Source organism: Pholcus phalangioides, unplaced genomic scaffold, assembly GCF_987345545.1.
Source record: "Pholcus phalangioides strain wild (caught in Gottingen) unplaced genomic scaffold, Ppha-v1.0 ptg000027l_1, whole genome shotgun sequence".
Classification (NCBI taxonomy): domain Eukaryota; kingdom Metazoa; phylum Arthropoda; class Arachnida; order Araneae; family Pholcidae; genus Pholcus; species Pholcus phalangioides.
Window position 1 is genome coordinate 8,431,742 of NW_028301617.1, and position 22,092 is coordinate 8,453,833.

The 22,092-nt window shown below is 39.5% G+C and overlaps 1 protein-coding gene and 1 non-coding gene across 2 annotated transcripts in view; both read right to left on the reverse strand.

Annotated features, from left to right (window-relative positions):
• Window positions 1–22,092, reverse strand: part of LOC149068347 (uncharacterized) — a 64,304-nt gene that overhangs the window by 15,353 nt on the left and 26,859 nt on the right. The gene's annotated exons all lie outside the window — the stretch shown is intronic.
• On the reverse strand, window positions 10,536–10,609 carry TRNAT-GGU (transfer RNA threonine (anticodon GGU)). Its single transcript has one exon. It is a non-coding gene; the product is annotated as a tRNA-Thr (tRNA).

The following is a 22,092-nucleotide window of genomic DNA, read 5'->3' on the forward strand; positions in this document are numbered from 1 at the left end:
GTGCTGCCATTTAATCTCGAAATTTCAGGCAACTCATGAGATGATGAAAGTGAGATAGACAGTTCTTTGCCAGGAAATTTTTTAATGAGACGAAAATTCCGGTAACAAAATTCGTACATTTGCAATAATCGATTTTATGTAGAAAAAATAAGTGAAAACATGGATTATGTGGTCTTCAGATAGGGTTACCAGATTCAAAACTGAAAAAAGAGGACGCCTGGTGCGAACCTTAGGCAGTGCCGTCTTAACGCATGCTTCCCCCACCCCGGGCCGTGCCCGAAGGGCCTCAAGAGAAGAGGTGCCTCAGAAAAACGAGACGCAGTTGAATTTTTCGAGAATTTTCCAGGTAGGGCCTTCGAAAAAATCCCTTGGCTCGGGGGGCCTATGATGCTATTGCGACGATCCTGCCTGTCAGCCCTACTCTTGTGGAAGTCATGGAATTACAGTAATTGATTCCTTTACTTCTATTAATTTACATTAATGACACAAAAACAGCTATAAAAGATTCGAAAAATGATCAAAGTTATCGAATTGCAACGTATATTTGATAAAGAGATGATGAACCGCTTTAAAAGTATGACAAAATTTTATGACTGTTCAATATGGTTCGAGCCACGATGAAGTGTCCGCAGGTGGACCACGCGCTTATTATTATTGATAATTTATGAATTTTGTAAAATTAATTTATACGTCATTCTCTCTCCATGGATCGTGTTCGATTACGATCCACACTATCAACGCGTTCCTGAAATAGTGAAAATAATTAGTGTAATAAAATGCGTTCTTTCTGGTAAAAAATTCCCCTCCAAGATTTATGTTCGCAACTCGAAAAGTTTGTAAGTCGGGAACAACTACATAAAATGTTTTTAGAGGGAGCCGCAAAATTTTTTTTTTTTTTTTGCATTGGGCCGCGAAATTCTTCCGAGCCCGGACCTGTCTCCGATTTTGAATTTAAATATCTCAGGGAATAATGCAGTTAAAAACATGTGATTTGTTTGTTAGGCTCAGAAGAGAAATGGCAACAACACTGTCTGATTGGAAATTAGAGGGGGGGGGGGATCGTATAAAAATTTACATTTTTTATTTCGTGTACACTGTATTCTCATCCTCAAAACTCGTACAGGGTGATTTTTGGTCATATTTTGAGAATTTTTAAAATTATAACCATACCGCTACGACGAACGGTTGATGGATAAAGTCTGTACCAACACTCCAAGGAGAAACCATTGAATCTTATAATGGCCATAATATTACCAATAGGCAGGGCCGCAACTGGGGGAGGGTGGTGGAGCAGGCGAGTCTGGTGCCCGAGGCGCATTACAAAAGGGGGCGCAAATTCAACCATTCAACCTATCCTTCAGCATTACGAGGGGGGGGGGTGCCTAAATGAGTAGTTGCCCCGGCTAACCAAGTATCCAGTTGCGACCCTGCCAATAGGTATCTTATTTCTGACGATTCACCGTTATATATATTGGGTATTTTTTCTTTTTAGATACATTGTCAAGTTTGTAATTTACACCTGGTAGCATTTGTTTTAATTCTATGAATCAAACTACACAGTTGATCCACTAATGGGCCACAAAAATCATGTCCTTATTCTGTAGAACTTGCTTTGCTGCATGGGGCCCATCTGGTCACTTCTGGCAACCAAGTGACAATTAGATCTGGTTCCGATTTTCAAGAGTAAATATCCAAATAGGTAGGAAGGAAGTTTTAGCAAGGTAGTAGTTCCTCTCTCAGAAAAGTCGCTTTGTATGCGGGCGTATGATAATGTTAAGACAGTCCCGGGCGGGCTTTATGAAAATTGCGAAAAGCTAATCGAAAAACTTGGCAATAATGTGAAGTCTAGTTTGCAATATTATTAGATTCTCATCTTTCGTGCCATTCTTGTGATAATGATCTTCAACTATACAATCAAGTGTTCTTACAATTTTAGGATCTTCTATCAGATGATGAAAAAAAATCTGCATTAAATATAAAATACCGTATGATATCTTTTTGGTGGTGCCCCTTTAGTACTGATGCCCTAAGCATGTGCTTATTTTGATTAATGGTTAATCCGGCCCGGTGACTGCGCACATGATTTCTCTGGAATGAATGTTTCAAACAAATATTTAGAAAATTTTTCACACGTATTTTAGTTCATTTTTATAAGTTCATAGTATGGCTACAACATGGACCACTCCCTCATTATATACTACTTTTATCCGCGTGAAGAGAAATAAATTAATCACCACATTTGGCGATTTTTATCACTACAAGAACGCGTATTTTGGAAGCTACAACTGACATTTTCTCAACGAAACCATAATAATTTACGCAAAAATAAACTAATTTGAAATAATATATACAAATTTCATCCAGTACAGTAACTTGATGACATTGTACCGTCTTCAAGCGCAGAATTTACATTGATTGAAAATAATTTATTCTAATATGTTTATTTTGCTCTTTCGTTATTTTCATAAATTAAAAATTAATCAAATTAAATTCAAACATATTTATATACTTCAGACAATTTTTGAATAACTATCTTCTAATGGAAAAACGGGCGGGGGGGGGGGGGGCAAATTATTCATGTTCGCAAGAGGGAGCCATAGGAATGAGAAATGGTTGAAAGGGGGCCATGGACAAAAAAAAGTTGAGAACCACTGCTTTACAGCATCGCCCCCCCTCATCAGAAATTTTTTCCTCTCACCGCCCCCCAACTCAAGAAAACCCATAGGATCCTATGTTAAATCAGTAGGTTTTATCGCCCCCTTGGACCGTTCCTGCCCACTTTGGGAAACACTGCTTTAGAGGAATCAATTGAAACAATCCGCAACAACATGATGACACTGTATCATAAGAGTATAAAACTTAATTATATCAAAAAACATCTTCCAGTCCCTTGAATGTCATCACAAACGAGTCTGTGTTAACATATTGGATTTATTCTAAACGAAAATTTACAATACCCCACCCAATACAGATAAAAAAAAAAAATTATTGCGGCAACTTTTAAAAAGTTGCAAAAACATGTATCCAAATACGAAGAAAGTTCATCTGAAAACACACAAAACTCGTCATATTCTTAGCACAATTCGATTATTACGGTAATGCATAAATCTCATCCTGTAATCATAATGAAATATACTATCAATATGGCCAATGAAAACAGTTTCCGAATATTTTGATACAATAATGAAAATTTCTCCTCAAATTCTGAAAACAAAAATCGACCGTGTTAGGCATGTAATGTTGATACATTGTAAATGACGAATATCATTCCACGTGGCATTCTGAAAAAATTATTATCAGTCATATAAATCGATAACGAGTTTTCAGGCCACTACTTCACCCTCGGCGATTGGCAATAACTTCGAAATCGAAGCCACAAATTGGCTTTTGCTATTTTTCGGAGAATTTTCCCATTTGATTCCCTCTCCATATATGATCAATTCGAAAATGATTCTTCAAAATATCTTGGCAGAATTAAAAACACGTTTATCTTAAACCATTTGGTAGCCAAAGAAAAATTTCATTTGAAATTCCTTAAGAATGAATCAATACGCGCTTCTTTAAAGAACACCTGCATAAAAGTTTGTTTATAAAAACCGCCCGCGCCCACGTTTCTCTCTTCCTTTGTGATTTCATATGTGCCTGTTAATTTGATAAAATGTTTTACCACACGTACATCAATCACACTCAAACGGTTTCTCTCCAATGAATACATGTGCTCAACACTAGAACTACAGCAGCGGTCTTTTTTGACCGCTATTGCAAAAATACATGACACGGCTGCAATTATGGATTTATTTTGGATTAAAACAAGGTGTTATAAGAACTATGGTTGCCTGTCTTGAAAAATTGTCGAATGGCGGTTTCGGGGGGGGGGGGGCCGTGCGTCAAAGTTGTAGTCGACTGATCTAATGTATATATGTATTGATATCATCATCATCGTGCCCCCCAGCAATAATGACCGTGCCCCCCAGACTTCTAGGTCTATCTCCGCCTATGGCCCCCTACCTCGTCAAAAATTTTTATGTTTGTATTTTTTGAATTCATATTACGTATTATTCATGGATTTCAATAATTCAAGCCGTAAGTTTTCAGGAACTGTTTCACAATTAGCGTATAAATTTCTCAAACCCCTCAGCTGGATAAATTTAAAGAAAAAAAACGTCGATTTTGAAGCTAATGCTTAATATGTTTTTTTTTTTACAATTCTAATTAGCAAACAAACGAACAATCTCGGTTCACAAAATTCATAAAATCTCAAAATAAAAAGAAACGACGATATAATAAGTTGTTTCTCAATCTGTGGTCCTGGGGGTCCGCGGGATCATTTTCATTTACTACCACTGTATGAATGAGACATTGTGCTGTTAAATTGCAACTTTTTGAATTTTTTTCATATGAATATCAAAAATAAATTTATATTCAAATTAAATAAAACACAGTAGGTATATTTTATGGGAGAAGGGGCTATCTATATACAGTAAAACCTCGTTAAGTCGTCATTTTTCTTCAGATCCTTCCAGCCCTCATAGACCACAATGTTAATGAACCCTCGTTTACTCGTCGCTAATTTCGGTTAACTCGTCACTATGAAAAAGTATGGGAAAGAGGAACAGACTATTTTTAAGGCTCCCATTAAAAAAAGAGCTTGTGTTAACAGCATTGCCATATGCTTAAAAGTCACCATAAAATCCTATATACACCCAAACGGAACAGTTTAAGTAACGGAAGTTACGCTGGGGAAGTTCATTTGCCGACTAAGGTTTTTGGAACGTTGAGGACTGTTCAAGCCAGATCTCATTTCTGCCTGGGCTCCATTGGAAAAACTGGACAAACCACGAGACACCCAGGCTCTGTCACAAGAAGCAACGTAAGCACTTCGCCTCCGGCAAAACCAAACTTTATTGATACGTAAAAGATTACATATAGTGCAAGGAAATCAAAAATTATGTAAATCTAAGAATCAAGTTAAAGTCAAAGTGCAACGTGCACGGATAATAAATAATCATAGAAAGCATGGACTCTACTAATTTAGGGCTTGAAATTTAAACAAAATATCTTTGTTGAAAAAAAATCAGATATTCTTTCCCAAGTTGAGGTCTTCTGTTTACTTTTCCCTGCCCAGGGCACCCCCACCGCAAGTCAAACGTGTTCGAGATTACTTAGTAGTTGCATCATGAACTACTGATGAAGAATTCAAGCACTAAAATTAAATTTGATGTATATGTAATATTAGTGTGCAATAGAGTTCTGTTATGAAGAACAGCTACTTATTTAAACAGTTGCTCTATTAGTCTAAATTCAAAATTACTAGTATAAATCAAAGTGTACAGTACATTTCACCACAATAATTTAAGTAATAAGAGATAAAAAATTGCTATTATTTTTTCTTTCGCAATCTATAAATTTTGTTAATATATTGTTATTTTGATTCATACTTTAATAAATGTCATATTACTTTAAATTTATACGATTTTCATAACATAGCACATTAAAACTGACGGAACTCCGCTTAAGCCGTCATAATTTTTCGATAACTTGAGGTGACGACTTATCGAGGTTTTACTGTGCATACAAATTGACCTTCTGACGCTACAGGAGTTCCGCTGTGCATTGGCCTTTACTACAAGGGATCCGCGACATCAAAAAGGTTGGGAAACACCGGTACAATATATTCTGTGTATTTATATGATCTGAATATAAATATATAATACTTAAAATATATATAATTTACATAATAATTACAATAATTGCATTACCGAAAAGAAAAAAAAATATATATTAGTATATTAGGACTTCACAGAGAAATAAAAAGCATATGCCACTTAGCATCTGAACATTGAATTTTCGCTTCACAATATATTTTCCTCAAACTGAATTTTTACACATTTTCTGCACACAAAAGTGTTTTGTTTTCACATTTACTCATGTAGCACTGTTTGTGCTTCGCTAATTTCTGTGTTTGATCATCGTCAGAGTCTTCAGACAAATCTGGAGGGGGAACATCTACCTGCGATGAAGGGTGATCGGAGATCAGCCAATTGTAAAATGAAGTTCCTTCGAGAATATTTTTTTTTTACTTTTTGTGGCAAATCCATGCATTGATTGCACTCAGATCAAGGATATTATAAAACACGTTAATCGGCCAGAGCTTTGAAGAAAAAAAATCCACACAGAATAGTTTCTCTTATCATCTGGTCTGAAAATAAACACCCCGAATCTTGTTATAAAACTCCACTGACCCTGGGTTTCTTTTTTTTCATTGATCGAAATATCAATTGAGGGATGAAGGGAGCTCAAAACCAAGACATGCTTTTTTAGGTTTTCCCCGATACGCAGTCATTGTAATAAAATCTCTTTTTACGAGTTTGGTATCATACAATTGAGCGTTTGAGTTAATGATAACATTAGGGTTTTCTCGTCGGGATTTATTCATGGTTCCCACGAGACTAGTACCAAACATTTTCAATTTTTCCGTACACTTCACAGAAGTGGCAAAACTTTCAGTTGTAATATTTCTTCCTTTCTTTAGGTACGGTTGTGCAATCTTCATTGCAACGTGTTCTGGCACAGGTACACAATTGGGACGTAATTCATCTTTTCCAAGATATGGAAAACCGTTGCACACATACAGTCGAATCCCGTTATAACGAACTCTAAGAGACCACAGAAAATAACTTCGTTATAAAGGAATTCCAAGTTTTTGCATTGTTCCTATGTAAACTTGTCTGAGGGATCAGAAAAGTGTTCGTTAAAACGAGATTTTCGATATATCGGTATTCGTTAAAACGGGATTCGACTGTATTTAGATTCAACATAAACAATCATCCAGAACTTGATTCCAAATTTGTCTGTGTGTGGCTTATTAGCCATATATTCAAGTAATCTACATCTTGTGTGTGTGTGTGTGAAAAAGCTATTCATCTACCATCAGATTAGGGCCTAGAATGCCATGACTTATAGAATAAGCTCTTGAAAAACTGTATTTCTGAAACTAAAGCAAATTTATCCAACTATTATCAATCTGCTCTAGATTTTACGTCAAACCTCAGGTATTTCATAATTTCACTGAATCCATTTCCACCCATGGTCTCAGTGAAAATTGGGATTTTGAATAATAATTCATCTTCACTGTTTCCTGCATTTTGCTCTTCTGTATCTTCCTCTACATCTTAGAGACGTTTTCCGATATATTACTGAGAGTTTCAAATATTTGTTGGCATTTGATTTCCCGACAATTCGCCATGATTTCCCACTTGCTTTCACACCGAGATCAAGGCTCAGAAAAATTTTCGCACTGTAAATGAGCTTAATAAAAAGGCGTGGGGTCCCATGTTAAAACACAGTGATTTGCATGGAAGAGCTGTTGCACCCACCGGCAGCCACTTTATTACTTAAACACTCCACCCTCCTTTTGGTCTCTAGCAGAACGTTTTTGTGTCTCCCAATAACATATAAACACACACTTTTTATGTAGAAATAAATTTATATAATCCTAAGCTGTGTGTGCGCGCGACAGTATAAACTGTATATCCTGAAGAATAAACTAAAAATAGATTTTAGCGAGTTTACCGCTCCCCCCATTTATACTTCCCTTTGGAGACGGGTGTCTTTAGCTTCAAACATTGGGTGAGAAAACGTACAAATATTCCTTACCGTTGTGCTGTGCGGAACCATCTGAAAACTTGAAAAGTTCCTTGAATTTAAAAAGTAGGCGAGATTGAACACAATTCTGTTACAAATTTTTAGTAAACTTAAAAGTTTTGACAAAACAATACATTGTATTCAAAAAAACTAACAACTACGCAAATGCTAAGAGTAAAGTTCGAAATTTCAACAGCTGCTCGGTATAGTTCTAGGAAGTTTATCTACAAGATCAATGAAATGACTGAAAATGTCTTTTTTGCGCCAAAAGATTCCTTTCGTCAAATATTACGAAAAATACAATATTACGAATATTTTTCGAAAAATACGTGAGTGATTTTGCCAAATTTTGAAAAATAAAGATGTAGTGGGTGATCGAAGTTCAGAAATCTGTCAGAATGACCGCGCGGTAGTTCTAGTGTTAAATATCCTGGTCGAGAAAACTTTTTAGCACAAAACTTGCACTCGTGTGGTTTATCTCCAGTGTGTACGTTTAGGTCCAATTTCAATTGGCAGCTTAGAGAGAGCATTTTATCACAGGCTCCCGTGGTTTCTCACCAGTATGCAATCTTTTGTGCCTGATTAAATTGCGATTTTCAGTAAAAGTTCTGGTACAGATATCACACTTGTATAGCTTTTCTCCGGTGTGAACTCTTCTGTGCCTGTTTAAAGAGCTGATTCGAGAAAAGGTTTTAGTACAGATATCACACTCGTGCGGTTTCTCTCCGGTGTGTACTCTTTTGTGCTCATTTAAATGCCCGATTTGTGAGAATTTTTTACAGCAGAAGCCACACTCGTGTGGTTTCTCCCCAGTATGAACTTTCTTGTGTCTTTTTAAAGTGTCAATTAGAGAAAAGGTTTTAGCACAGATGTCACACTCGTGCGGTTTCTCTCCAGTGTGGACTCTTTTGTGTTTGTTCAAGTGCCCGAGTTGAGAGAATGTTTTACCACAGATGCCACACTCGTATGGCTTCTCCCCAGTGTGAACTATTTTGTGGGAGTTTAAATGACATACCTGGTAGAACATTTTACCACAGATATCACACTCATGTGGTTTATCTCCAGTGTGGACCCTTTCATGTAGTTTCAAACTGCCGATATGAGAAAACGTTTTACCACAGATGCAACATTCGTGTGGCTTTTCCCCAGTGTGGACTCTTTCGTGGCTATTTAATTGATCTATTCTAGAAAACGTTTTCCCACAGATATCACACTGATGTGGCTTATTTGCACAGTGAACTCTTTCGTGTTGTTTTAAATTTCCGATTTTAGAAAACGTCTTGTCACAGATATTGCACATGTAATGTTTCTTTCCTGGGTGGTTTTTCTTGTGTCTTATTAAACGACCTCTATCAGAAAATGTTTTGCTACAAGTATCACACTCATGAGAGTTTTCCATAGAGTGGACTTTTATGTGCGTGTCTAAATCGTACTCTTTCAAAAATGTTTTTTCACAAAATTCACATTCATGTGAGAATTCTTTAATATGAAACTGATCAGAAAAAGTAGATTCAAAATGTTTTCCATGAACTGTTGTCAGAACAGAATCACAACCGTCCTTGCCTTCTTTCACATTGTCTTCATTATTTGATCTCATAGATAGTTCATCCATAACATCGAAGATTTCCCCTTAAAAGAAAGAAAAGAAGCAAATCTTGCTTATTTTCTATGCTCTTATCAAGTGTCCTGTTGTTTCCAGCTGTGTTTGTAATTCCACTTGTAGAGATTTGGCTATTTCACCTTGCTGATTATGATAAGAATCTTCAATTACCTGCAAAAGAAGAGATACCGCCATCACAAAAATTTTTCCCCCAATTATTCCTATTTATTACATGGATATATGAAACTTGTAAAATAATAGAATTAACAAGCGGTTGCGATTTGTAGTCCGCAGACAAAAGGGTAGTTTGGACAAGTTTCCATGAATTTGCGTTGATCCATGTTTCCACTTGTTGCTTTTTCCATCAGTAATTCGGAAAAAATTAGTATTGATGCAGACGACAATTTTAGGGATGTTGTGACACATTTGTGACAGATATTCATCAGAAAACTGGATCCTGACCATGCATTATGCGTGAGAATACAAAATATTTTGTTGGTTTGAGCGAGACTAAGAGCTTAGTAACTATGATGTAGAGCACAGTTTTCATAACAGACGAACTGCATATAAATTTTGTTCAAAAAACTAACGTGTACAATGAACAGGCTGATTAAGACTCATAACAAAAGTAAATAAAGGCCGGGCGTGTCTTCCCTGCTGGAGTTGTTTAATCATTGAATGCATAAATAAGTATAAATTGAATTTTTTGGGATAAATATAGGAAAATAAATTTTTAGTTTTCAGTAAAATGCAGTTTCTCGTAGTGGGAAAAAAAATTCTAGAAAACCTATCTAAGAAAGAAAACCATTGTACAAGAAACTTTTCAAATGTGCAGAGACCTCATAGCAATAGAACCCCTCTTAACACTCACCGACTCAGATATCTTGCCGGTGCCTGCCAAAGAGAAATTTTACAATAAACAATAATTTACTTCCAAATTCTTTTTACTGGAATTTGCTATGCCTCCATATTAACTCTGAAAAAAAATTAAGTGCTTGAGCTTTTTAAAATTGATCTAGACTGCCCAGAACTACGGAATCACATTTGAATTAGAGTAGAGAAAAAATCACTTTCTACAATTTTTGTACAAAAATATTTCCCATCAATAATTGATATTTCATTAGTAGCGAAATAAATTAACATTGACCTATCCATTTTACTGTTACGAAATATTTATAAATAGAGTATCTATTATTATTTATTACAGTTTTGGTTGTAAACAGTGTAGATGGTCAAGGAAACATTTATTTTTCTGGATATTGTGCCGAGGTGTTGGAAAGAAAAGTCATCTTGTCTCCGCCGGGACTCGAACCCAGGCCCTCTTGCATACCGGGCAAGCATGCTACCATCTACACCACTGGAGACACGACCCTGCCTTCCTTATTTCACGCACTGTTGCGTGGGACTTGGGCTGAGAAAAAAGCCATCTCTCTCTCTCTAGAAGTGGTTCTCAACCGGGGGCCATATGGCCCCCTTGTGGTACTGGGAGACTTCAAGGGGGCCACGGAAGAAAATGGAGAAAGGGGCCATGACAGGTGGTTTGGAGAGCTGAGAAGAAAACTTAAGGTGTGAGAAATAAAGTTTTTATATTAGTGACTAACACTTACAGTGAGAGAGAGAATCCAACAAAATCACCCATAAAACCAGGGCCTTCTTTAGGGCATGGACCCACCCACGCCTCACCGCCTACATTTTGCAACTAGTTCCCTAGGATGGGGTTTTTCTCAAGTCTCCGGCTAAATTTTTCAGAACCCCTTCCCTATATGAAATTTATTGTATGGGGAAGAAAAAAAAAATGAAAACCATATTAGACCCCGGTCTGTAGCTCTGTCAGTCCCACTCTTGTGCCCATAAGTGACCCCACCGTATGATATTTTGTATAGTACAATTAATTTTGAAAATAAATAGGAAATATGTAGGCTGTTTATTTCCAGCTAAAGTATGGGACTACCATACCATCACTTTGCCTGGGATGGGGAGAGCATGATATTGAGACGGTCCTGATAGAACTCGGACTAGCGGGGAGATCAATAAATTCTAGTCTACTGGTCTGGAGGCCGATTTTATTTGCGAAATTTCCGTTGAGTATAAATTCACAGAAAAAAATCATTTCAATACGTATAAAGTGGTCTTGCTTCTAGATGAGAGTTGAAAACTCTGCGTAAGACAGGGCGGGGGGGGGGGGGCCCACGAGAAAAAAATATGGTTCAAAGGGGGCCACGGGCAAAAAAAGATTAAGAAACACTCCTCTAAACCGTCCCACCTGGGGGCCATTTCCTGAAGAGAGGCTACTAATGCCTCTACTTCAGAGCCTCACGCAACAGTGCGTGAAATAAGGAAGGCAGGGTCGTGTCTCCAGTGGTGCAGATGGTGGCATGTTTGCCCGGTATGCAAGAGGGCCTGGGTTCGAGTCCCGGCGGAGACAAGATGACTTTTCTTTCCGAGTGTAGATGGTATTTGTGCTGTGTGAAAATTATAATCAGTAATGAAATTCAGCAATTTCTGTAAATCAGCAATGTTGATGACAACTTTGGTGACATTGAAGGCAGAGATGTAGGTAGGAGAAGAGTTTGTGGTTTCTTCCTTATCTGGGTTGATACAAAATTTCCTAAACAAAAATTAAGGAGTTTTTAAGGAGTCATGGCAAACTTCATGACTTACAAGTTTTACAGCAAGAAAAAAAAAAGGGCGGGGCACACATTATGCAAATTCATATATATAAACTGAAGAGCAAAAAAAACTGGTACAGGCATGCGTATGCAAATAAAGAGATGGAACCAATCAGAGTACGGCGCTGCGGTCGGCAACGCCTATATAACACAAAAAAGTGTCTGGCATAGTTGTTAGATCGGTCACTGCTGCTACAATGGCAGGTTATCGAGATTTAAGTGAGTTTGAACGTGGTGTTATAGTCGGCGCACGAGAGATGGGACATAGCATCTCCGAGGTAGCGATGAAATTTGGATTTTCACGTACGACCATTTCACGAGTGTACCGTGAATATCGGGAATCCGGTAAAAATTTAAATCTACGACATCGCTGCGGCCGGAAAAAGATTATGCAAGAACGGGACCAACGACGAGAATCATTAAACGTGGCAGACGTGCAACCCTTATGCAAATTGCTGCAGATTTCAATGCTGGGCCATCAACAAGTGTCAGCTTTGGTCATCATATGGGCTTTCGGAGCCGAAGGCCCACTCGTGTACCCTTGATGACTGCACGGCACAAAGCTTTACGCCTCGCCTGGGCCCGACAACACTGACATTGGACTGTTGAGGACTGGAAACACGTTGCCTGGTCTGACGAGTCTCGGTTCCAATTGCTTCGAGCTGATGGACGTGTACGGGTATGGAGACAACCTCGTGAATCCATGGACCCTACATGTCAACAGGGGAGTGTTCAAGCTGGTGGAGGCTCTGTGATGGTATGGGGCGTGTGCAGTTGGCGTGATATGGGACCCCTGATACGTCTAGATACGACTTTGACAAGTGACAGGTACGTAAGCATCCTGTCTAATCACCTGCACCCATTCATGTCCACTGCGCATTCCGACGGACTTGGACAATTTCAGCAGGACAATGCGACACCCTACACGTCCAGAATTGCTATAAAGTGGCACACTCTTCTGACTTTAGACACTTCCGCTGGCCACCAAAATCCCCAGACATGAACATTATTGAACATATCTGGGATGCCTTGCAACGTGCTGTTCAGAAGAGATCTCCACCCCCCTCTTACTCCTACGGATTTATGGACAGCCCTGCAGGATTCATGGTGTCAATTACCTCCAGCACTACTTCAGACATTAGTCGAGTCCATGCCACGTCGTGTTGCGGCACTTCTGCGTGCTCGCGGGGGCTCTACACGATATTAGGCAGGTGTAGCAGTTTTTTTGGCTCTTCAGTGTATTTTTAATTTGCCAAACAAATTTTTCCTCTTCTCAAAAATATAGACGTAGAAGTGGTTCAGAAATTATACAACTTTTGATTTGTTATCCGGCATCATAAGATAAAATAATCAATCCACATACAGATAATCCATACTTTTCTGTTGTCACCAAAGTGTTCTAAAACCTTCAAGTTTCGGTCAAAAATATAACTCGTAAAAGCATCACATACATTATAAAAATTCTAAGTGATATTCATTCCCCTCAATTATTCAAAATAAAAAAAAACCACAGCTGACAAAATTATTTATATCTGCAGCAACTCTTTATTCACCTCTCGCTCAAGTGGATTAACACATACACAAATTCATTAAAATTACGTTTTTCAATTTTCCTTCTTGTTTTTCAGAAAGAAATTGTTGCAAAACGGGAGCAAATTTCAGGATATTCAACACGATGTTTGGCGACATTGGGGATTTAACACTCGTTATTTGACGAAGTTTACAAATTAACTTTCATAATTCGGCGGGCGGACACTAGCTCTTATTCATGAAATGAATTTTTTTCCCCTCAAAACATCGGGATTTGACACAATGGCGATCGACCACAGCAATTTCTGCTGCTTGCAGTGGCGACTTTAATTTTTTTTGAAAACGGAAACCGCGGTCGATTGTTGAGAAACACTGGACTAGAGTAAACCAACTTCAGCTGTACGATCGAGGATATGATCGGGGCTTCACGATGAAAAGCCCGATGAGGGGCCGATAATTTGAATAAGGAGCTGCGGTTACCACAATCCCATTGTCGGGAACAAAATCGAGAGCGGGAAAATCCAATACGCATCTAAATTCAATCCTCCAATCCAAACTTTTTAGAGGACTGAAAATAATCTTCCAAATTTTGCGTAACTTTTTTTTTCATAAGATAAAATGCCACTTGAAAAAATAAAAAAAATTTAATAATAATATTAATACATTTTTTTTTTTTTAAATACCTCCCCTTAAAATTTTAGAGAGGAGTGAAATTACTCCTCAAAATTATTTTCTCGGATAATTCTAAGTGCAACTATGGAAGATGGGAGGAAGGAATAAAACACGCTCTCTTGGGAAGGAATTGTTTCGTGACACACGAAAACAAAACTTTTTTTTTTTGTGCCCTTTTCCGAAAATCTGGGAATTTAATGCGCTGAGCGCGTCATTGTACATACTATAGAGAGGAGAAATACAGTCAAACCTCGTTAGTGCGTCACCCGGTTAACACGTCACTCCGCTTACCGGATCACTGTTTGGAAGTCCCAATTGTCCTCAGACAGGAATTGGCACAGCTATGACTTACTCCGTTTAACGAGTCACTCCGCTTATCAAGTCATATTTTTGCTCTCCCAAGAGTGACTCATTAACAAGGTTTGACTGTATTTCTCTTTCTTCTCTAAAAGGCTGGGACTATAAAAGATTTTTAAAAGAGCTTTTTAAAAATTTGAAAAATTCAACCAATAAGATTATCGGTTGCATTTGCACAAATGTAATTATGCTTTATTGGTTGGATTTTTAAAGTTTTATAAAAGGGATTTTACAAAACGTTTATAGTGTAATCCCGGCCTAAGGTACATACAAGGCAGTTGTAAAAGTATTTCGAGAAGTTTTCAAGTACACACAAAAAGAAAATAATAATAAATAAATGAAAACGCGCTATTTTTGACGCAGAAAAATACCTAAACACACTATAGGAGCAAGATGTTAATTTTGGCGCAGAGTTCCCACCACTAATAGTAACATCATTTACTGACAGGAATGACAGTTAGAACTTAGCTAACTTCTTTATTCCAATTTCATTGTCAATTTTTCGACAGCACAACAATCTTCTTTTCCCGTTTTTCTCAGCATATCAAAAGCAGGTGTGGCCACTGTAGTCCGAGCAATCAGGTGCCGTTATCTCTTAGCTGCGCTGGTCGTCGGCAGAGCTGTTCTACAGGGTGGCATTGAACCGTGACTAGTGATGGGCAAAACGGTTCTTTTCCGTGAGCGGCTCTGAACCGCTCACTCACCAAAATGAACCGCAGCTCTTACACGGCTCTTTTGAAGAGTTGATCAAGAGCGCCATCTAGCGAAGGGTTTTATAAACTCTTGTGATTTACCCTTCCCCCCCCCCCGCAAACAATATCTAGATTTTTTTTTTCAATTACAGCACACTGCGTTTACGCTGCAGTTGATGGACACGCGTTGCGTTTCAATTAAAAAATCAACCAGAGAAATATGCAAAAAATCAAGCTTTTCTCTCTCTCTCTCATTCCAAAAATAATAATAATAAACTTTTTCCCTTAGGGGTCATTCAAGTATTACGTCAGCATCGAGAGGGGGGGGGGTTTCGGATTTGCTGACTTTTGATGATAAGGGGGGAGGGGGGGGGTTTGAAGGTTACTTACGTCATCAACCACCCGTTTCTGAAGATATGGGGGGGGGGGTCAGTGTTTTGCGACTTTTGCTGACAAATGGGGGGGGGGAGTCAAAAATGGCTAAAAATCTGCTTACGTAATACTTGAATGGCCCCTTATAGAAGATGGTTTCGTGCACTAAACCAGACACGTAAGATGGTCAGTGCCGTCTCAAGGCATGGGCCCACCCGGGGGTCTCAGGAGAAAAAAAGCCTCAGAAAAGTCATTTGGCCCGGGGGCCCATGTTGCTCTTAAGACGGCCCTGAAGATGGTGAGAAAAAAAATCTCCATATTACTGTATTTGCATGAACATCCATGTTCTCATTTACGTAACAATCGATAAACGATTTGTATTCATCTCCTGTGTCGTCTTCATGGGCGGAGATACGGGAGGCGTCGGGGGGGAGGGCATTGCTCTTCCCCAGCGTCAAAGATAGAGTCGACTGATCTAATGTATAAATGTATATGTGAATTGACATCATCATCATCGTGCCGCCCCCCCCCCCCAGACTTCCAAGTCTATCTTTGCCTATGGTCGTCTTTTTTAATACGCCGGACAGCTTTTGATGTAGATTTTCGAGACATCTCGAAAGATTTGGTCGGCTGAAGTTGGTTTTCTGTGGTTCCCAACTTCAAGGCGCAAATGCGAGCCGATCTCCCCGTTAAAAAGTCTCGCCACAGAGAGCAACAGTCCTACAACGAAAAATCATTCAATCATAACACTTCACTCATAGTTAGAAAAACTGGGGGCAGATGACAGCACTACACATAACAAGCATTACACCGAAACAAACTTTACGTCAGGTTGCACTACACGTACACGCACATTCCCGCATATACCGATTCGTTGGGGGGTTCCGCAGGGGGGGGGGTGCATGTGTGGTGTAGCAGTAGTAGGTAGGGCCTCCAAAAAATGGCTCGGGGATCCATGATGTTCTTAGGTCAGCCACCTCGTTGGGCAATTTGCCTGTTGTGGCGTTGTATTTGTATTTGTATTTGTTTGTATTAATCTCACATAAAAATAATCAATCACCGTTTTTTTTCTCTCGCACAAAAGTCATTTTGTAAGGAGTCGCGAAAGGTTCTCGTACGGAATACAGCCTTTATACCTAGCTAGGTATAAAGGTGTAGTAGGGTATAAAGGTACAGGTACGACACATTAGGAAAAAATACTTCGAGAGTGCGGGTTGGGTTCACAAGGGGTTACGTTGATAAACTTGAGTGATAACAACTCCCCCTCCAGTTCACAAAAAAAATGTATTGGTATAGGCCATTGTTCCCACCCTTTTTTTGTCCCAACGGCCCCTTCTTCAGAAATTTTGTTCTCCCATTCCCCCCCCCCCCAACGCAATCTAAGCCATAGGATCCTATGTTATACCCGTAGCTTCTACCGCCCCCGGAACATTCCATCGCCCACGTTGGGAATCACTGGTATAGTCGCAAAGGAAGAGGTCGACAATCATCCCCCCCCCTCTTTTATTCATTATAATAACGACTGAAATTACATACGAAATTTTAATTGAAAAATCACAACTGAAACAACAAATTACATTGCGGTTGAAAATTATGAATGCAGGGGCGACTGTTCAGCCGCGTGATCCGTACGTTCACATGGGATATCGCAGTTAGAGATTAAAAAGCAAAAAAAAAAAAAATATTATGTACCCAAAAAAATTAGAGAAATGGTGTCTGTCCGCTCTAGGTGGGGTGCTAAATCCATGATGAAAGGGCAAAAACAAATATTATTGACCAAAAAAAAATTAGGGTAAATGATTTGTCTGCTCGTAGGAAAGGCATCTAATCTGAAGTGAAAAATCGAAAAAAAATTAGGGGACATGATTTCCGTCCACTGTAGGAAGGGGTTGGGGCAAATTTGTCACGATAGGGCAGAAAAAATTTATTGACCAAAAAAACAATTGGGGAAAATGATTTTTGCTGGAAGCCAAATCCGACGTTGAAGAGCTAAAAAAAATTTATACTGGTCAAGAAAAGAAAAATCAGGAAAACGATTTCTGTCATCTCTAGGAGGAGCAACAAATCCGAGCTGAAGAGCAGAGCCGTAATGAGAGCACCCCCCCCCCCCACCAATCCAGGGATACGCACCTAGATACTTTTTAAGCCGGAACAAACTTGCATTTCTGTGCCCCGTATAATGTAGAAGGAGCAGTTAAAAGAAGTGCATTCCTCTCCCCCACTAGTCCAGCGCCCGAGCCCCAGACCCCCCCCCCCCTTAGTTGCGGCTCTTCGCTATCTGGCTAAAAATTACTGCCTATCAATTCAAAGCACTCCGAATCTTGGAAATTTGAACATCTTATTTTCAGGAGATCTGCCTCTTCTACACCTCTCCTCCCCGCGGACGTGCCCATGCGTAAGACTGCACTGGTGAGTAGACCAAATAACAATAATAATAACAACGAGAATGAGATTCCTTCCCCTTCAAGAGATGCATTCAATCCGAGGTAAAAGAGCAAAAAATAATAGTAAATAAAAAAGAACGCAGCGAAAGGGGGATTGTAAAAGCCTTTTGTGCAAAAAAACCTTGCAAAAGGGGGAAAAAGAAAGCGTGGCCAACGTCTTCTTAGAAGGGAGGGTGGGGACTTGGGAAGAGACTAGTTGTTAAGTTCTGCAGAACAGTGGCAAGCGAAACGGCTCCCGGAGGCCTTTTAAAAGGACACGGCTCACTTGAATTTCTGCGGCTCGCGGCTCGTCACGGTTCATTTGTAGCCAATAGGAGCAGGCAATGCAAGCGAAAAAAGAAGCGATTCACGGCTCATTTTCGACCAATTACAGGAGGCGTTTTAACAGGCAACGGTTCACTTTCATTTCTGCGGCTCACGGCTCTTCACGGTTCATTTGTACCCAATAGGAGCAGGCAACACAAGCGAAAAAAGAAGCGATTCACGGCTCATTTTCGACCAATTACAGGAGGCGTTTTAACAGGCAACGGTTCACTTTCATTTCTGCGGCTCTCGGCTTGTCACGGTTCATTTGTAGCTGAAAGGAGCCTGCAATATGAGCGAAAAGTTCGTATTCCGCCACTCCCCCACTGGGGGAGGGCTGAGTTCGCAGTTATTCTTACCCGGACCGTAACTAGAGGGGGGGCAGGGTGGAGGGTGACGGTCCCGGGCGGCAGAATTTAGGGGACAGTAGTTTTAGGCGGGGCAGGGGCGTAGCCAGAAATTTCGTTCGGGGGGGAACCACTTTCATTTCGGGGGGGAGGGGAACCAAAGTGACAGAACAATGGATTTGGCCATCTTTTTCCCTTCTTTCGGTCATTTTCTCACATTTCGGGGGGGGGGGGACCAGACCCCCAAGTCCCCTCCCCTCGCTACGCTAGGCGGGGGTACAAAGAACACCATTACAAGATAGTCGAATTTTATCATTATAAATCGTTGTGGGGCACCGAAAATGATGTTTGCCCCGGACGGCATAAATCCTAGTTACGGCCCTGATTCTTAGTTTTCTACTTTCTAACACTATAAATTAACTATAGAGGGACCTTGAAAAGTCCCGGTCGGGGGGCTTGCTACAGGATGGGGGGGGGGGTCATGATGATATACAGATTTATGGTTTTTGACCCCCAATCTTTTCATACTTCCGATCTCCCAGTTTTGAAGCCCATTTGATGAATACGTATAATTCGTGTCTGAAACTTCTTTTGGTCTGGGCCGATTTCTGCATTGACGAGAGGGCCCCAGAGCCCCTTAATTATGTTGGGCCTCAGAAAAACCACTTGGCCGAGGGTCCCATGAAGCTCTTAAGACGGCCGGCCCTGTTAACGAGTACAGGCATCCTGGAAAGTTAGAATAGCCAAAGTTTTTAATGAACCACGCCTTTATAATTTCTAATATATCATGCTATCATTTTTATAATATATAATAATAATAATTTTAAAATCAATAACGCGACGACCATGTGAAAACCATGTAACTGACACATAAAATGTGCGGAAAGCCATTGTTAAAACCAAGATAATAAGCATACTATCAGGGGCGTAGCCAGAAATTTCGTTCGGGGGGGGGGACTATTTTCATTTCGGGGGGGGGGACCAAAGTGACAGAACAATGGATTTGGCCATCTTTTTCCCTTTTTTCGGTAATTTTCTCACATTTCGGGGGGGGGGGGGAACCAGACCCCCAAGTCCCCTCTCGCTTCGCCCTTGCATACTATGCTGCATTATTATTATTACTTTTTTGACATTTTCGGCAATTCTATCTTTCAAGTTGAGTCTTGTTTTGGTACATGAAAAATTGGTCAATCATTAGAAAAATGTGAACACCAACGAAAACACAACACACACACACACTCCATAGCCTTTTTTTTCTATACATTTATTTACAGAAGTTGTGGGCAATCGGCAAACTTTTTTCACATAATTCATAAATAAAAAATACATAAAAATGAAATGAAATACATGGAGGAACAAACCCCTGCTTGCGAACTAATCTGGCTCACTTGAAAAAAATTTACCCATGAATTTCGAAACAAAACATTATAATTTGAGAAATTATGCATTACCAAGTGAGGTCGAATAATGTGTTCGGAATAGAATCATGTTATGCATTATACATTTTGTTGCGATTACAACCGTGAAGAATTTAAGTCAGTACCACATCATCATAGGCGTAAAATAATAGGAAATGTCGGGAGCAGTAAATAGTGGTTGGGGAGGGGTGTTCAAAACTCAATATTTGTGTAGAAATTTAGGAATCACGGAGATGCAATAAATTTAGAAAGGGGCCGGGACAGGTGGTTTGGAGGGCTGCAGAGAGCTGAGAAGAAAAATTAAGGTGTGAAGAAATAATGCTTTTATATTGACTATACACTTGCAGAATCCAACGAAACCAGGGCCGTCTTAGGGCATGGACTCACCCGGGCCTCACCCCCCACATTTTGCAGCAGGTTCCCTAGGATGGGGTTTTTCGCAGGCCTCCGGCTACATTTTTCACAGACCCCCCTTCTCTATATTAAATTTAGTGGGAAAAACAAAAAATGATGAAAACCATATCAGGCCCTGGGATGCAGCTCTGTCAGTCCCACTCTTGTGAGGGTTCATGCCCGGGGGTCTCATGTACGCAAGTGACTCCACCTTATGATATTTTGTATAGTGCAATAAATTTTTAAAATAAGTAGGAAATATGTAGGCTGTTTATTTCCTGCTAAGTGTAGGACTACCATAGCATCACTTTGCCTGAGGGGCCCATGATGTTGATACGGTCCTGAATAGAATTCGGATTAGTGGGCAGCTCAATAAATTCTAAGCCAGTGGTCTGGAGGCCAATTTTATTTGCAAAAATTTCCATTCAGTATAAATTCACTGAAAAAATCAATTCAATACGTATAAACGATCTTGCTTCTAGATGAGGGTCGAAGACTCAGGGGCGCCACGAGAAAAAAAATATTCGAAGGGGGCGACGGGCAAAAAAAAAGGAAAGAGAAACGCTGCTTTATATAATAACATGCGCACAAAAAGTGCTTAACTAGTTCTTTTGTGTAGCTTATAGAGTGTAGAAAGAAAGAGTAGCTTTTTGTTTGCAGGCCTTTATGTTTTTTGTTAAGTTTTTTGCAGTTCACCACGACAACTTTACTCACAACAGAACCATTCAGTGCTTAACAACAGTTTTAATTGTCCGAAATACACGAACGATGTTGTTTGTTCACTACATCTTTACCGCGGGATATGTGATTGTGGTATTTCTCGGACACAAAACTAGACGCATGGAAACGGAAAGGTGTCAAAAAAGAAAAAAAAAAAACGCTCTTCTGTGCCTGCCACCCGTGTTTTTGTGCACTCATTCGCCATATGAATATGCATCTTCTTTGCGTCGTCATATTCCCACAATAAGCCGGAGAGCTTTCATGTCATTTTCTTCGTCCCCACATAAGTAGTTAAATATACTGTGTCAAGTATCTCATCACAATAGTTAACAAATCCCTGGGAACCTTTCATTCTTCAACTAGGGAACTTCAACGCTAGTCTAGACTAGCGTCCCTCAGTCGGCATCCACACAAGCACCCCATGTTAAAACCTCGATAGGATAAAGAACTACTGAAGGTAGGACACAAAAGCAAATATTTACAATGGCTCCGTACCCGGGACCATTCCTATGCTCTTTCCCCCTTTGAAGCCAGTTTTTGATTTTTAAAAGGCTTCGAGTTTGAGTCTGCTGGTCGGTTCCCCAAGGGGTTTCGTCGATTAACTTGTCTCGAGAGAACTCCCAAAATATAAACGTCTTGATCAGAAATTTAAGCTCATCTGTCCCTAAGTAAAAAAATACATTAAACCAATATGCAGTGTCTGTTAGGGTAAATTTCATCTATGCGTTGATTATGCATAATCGCCGACCATTTTGATGAGTTTGATAAATTTCGTTCAAACATGTATTCCGAATTTATCACATTCACCGTAACACATAAATACCGTAATATTTTAACTTTAAACGTTCCTATTTAGCACGGATGGAATATATTAGAATTCTACATCAACAACAATCAATACAGTGTACTCAGTACACGCATACTTAGAAAT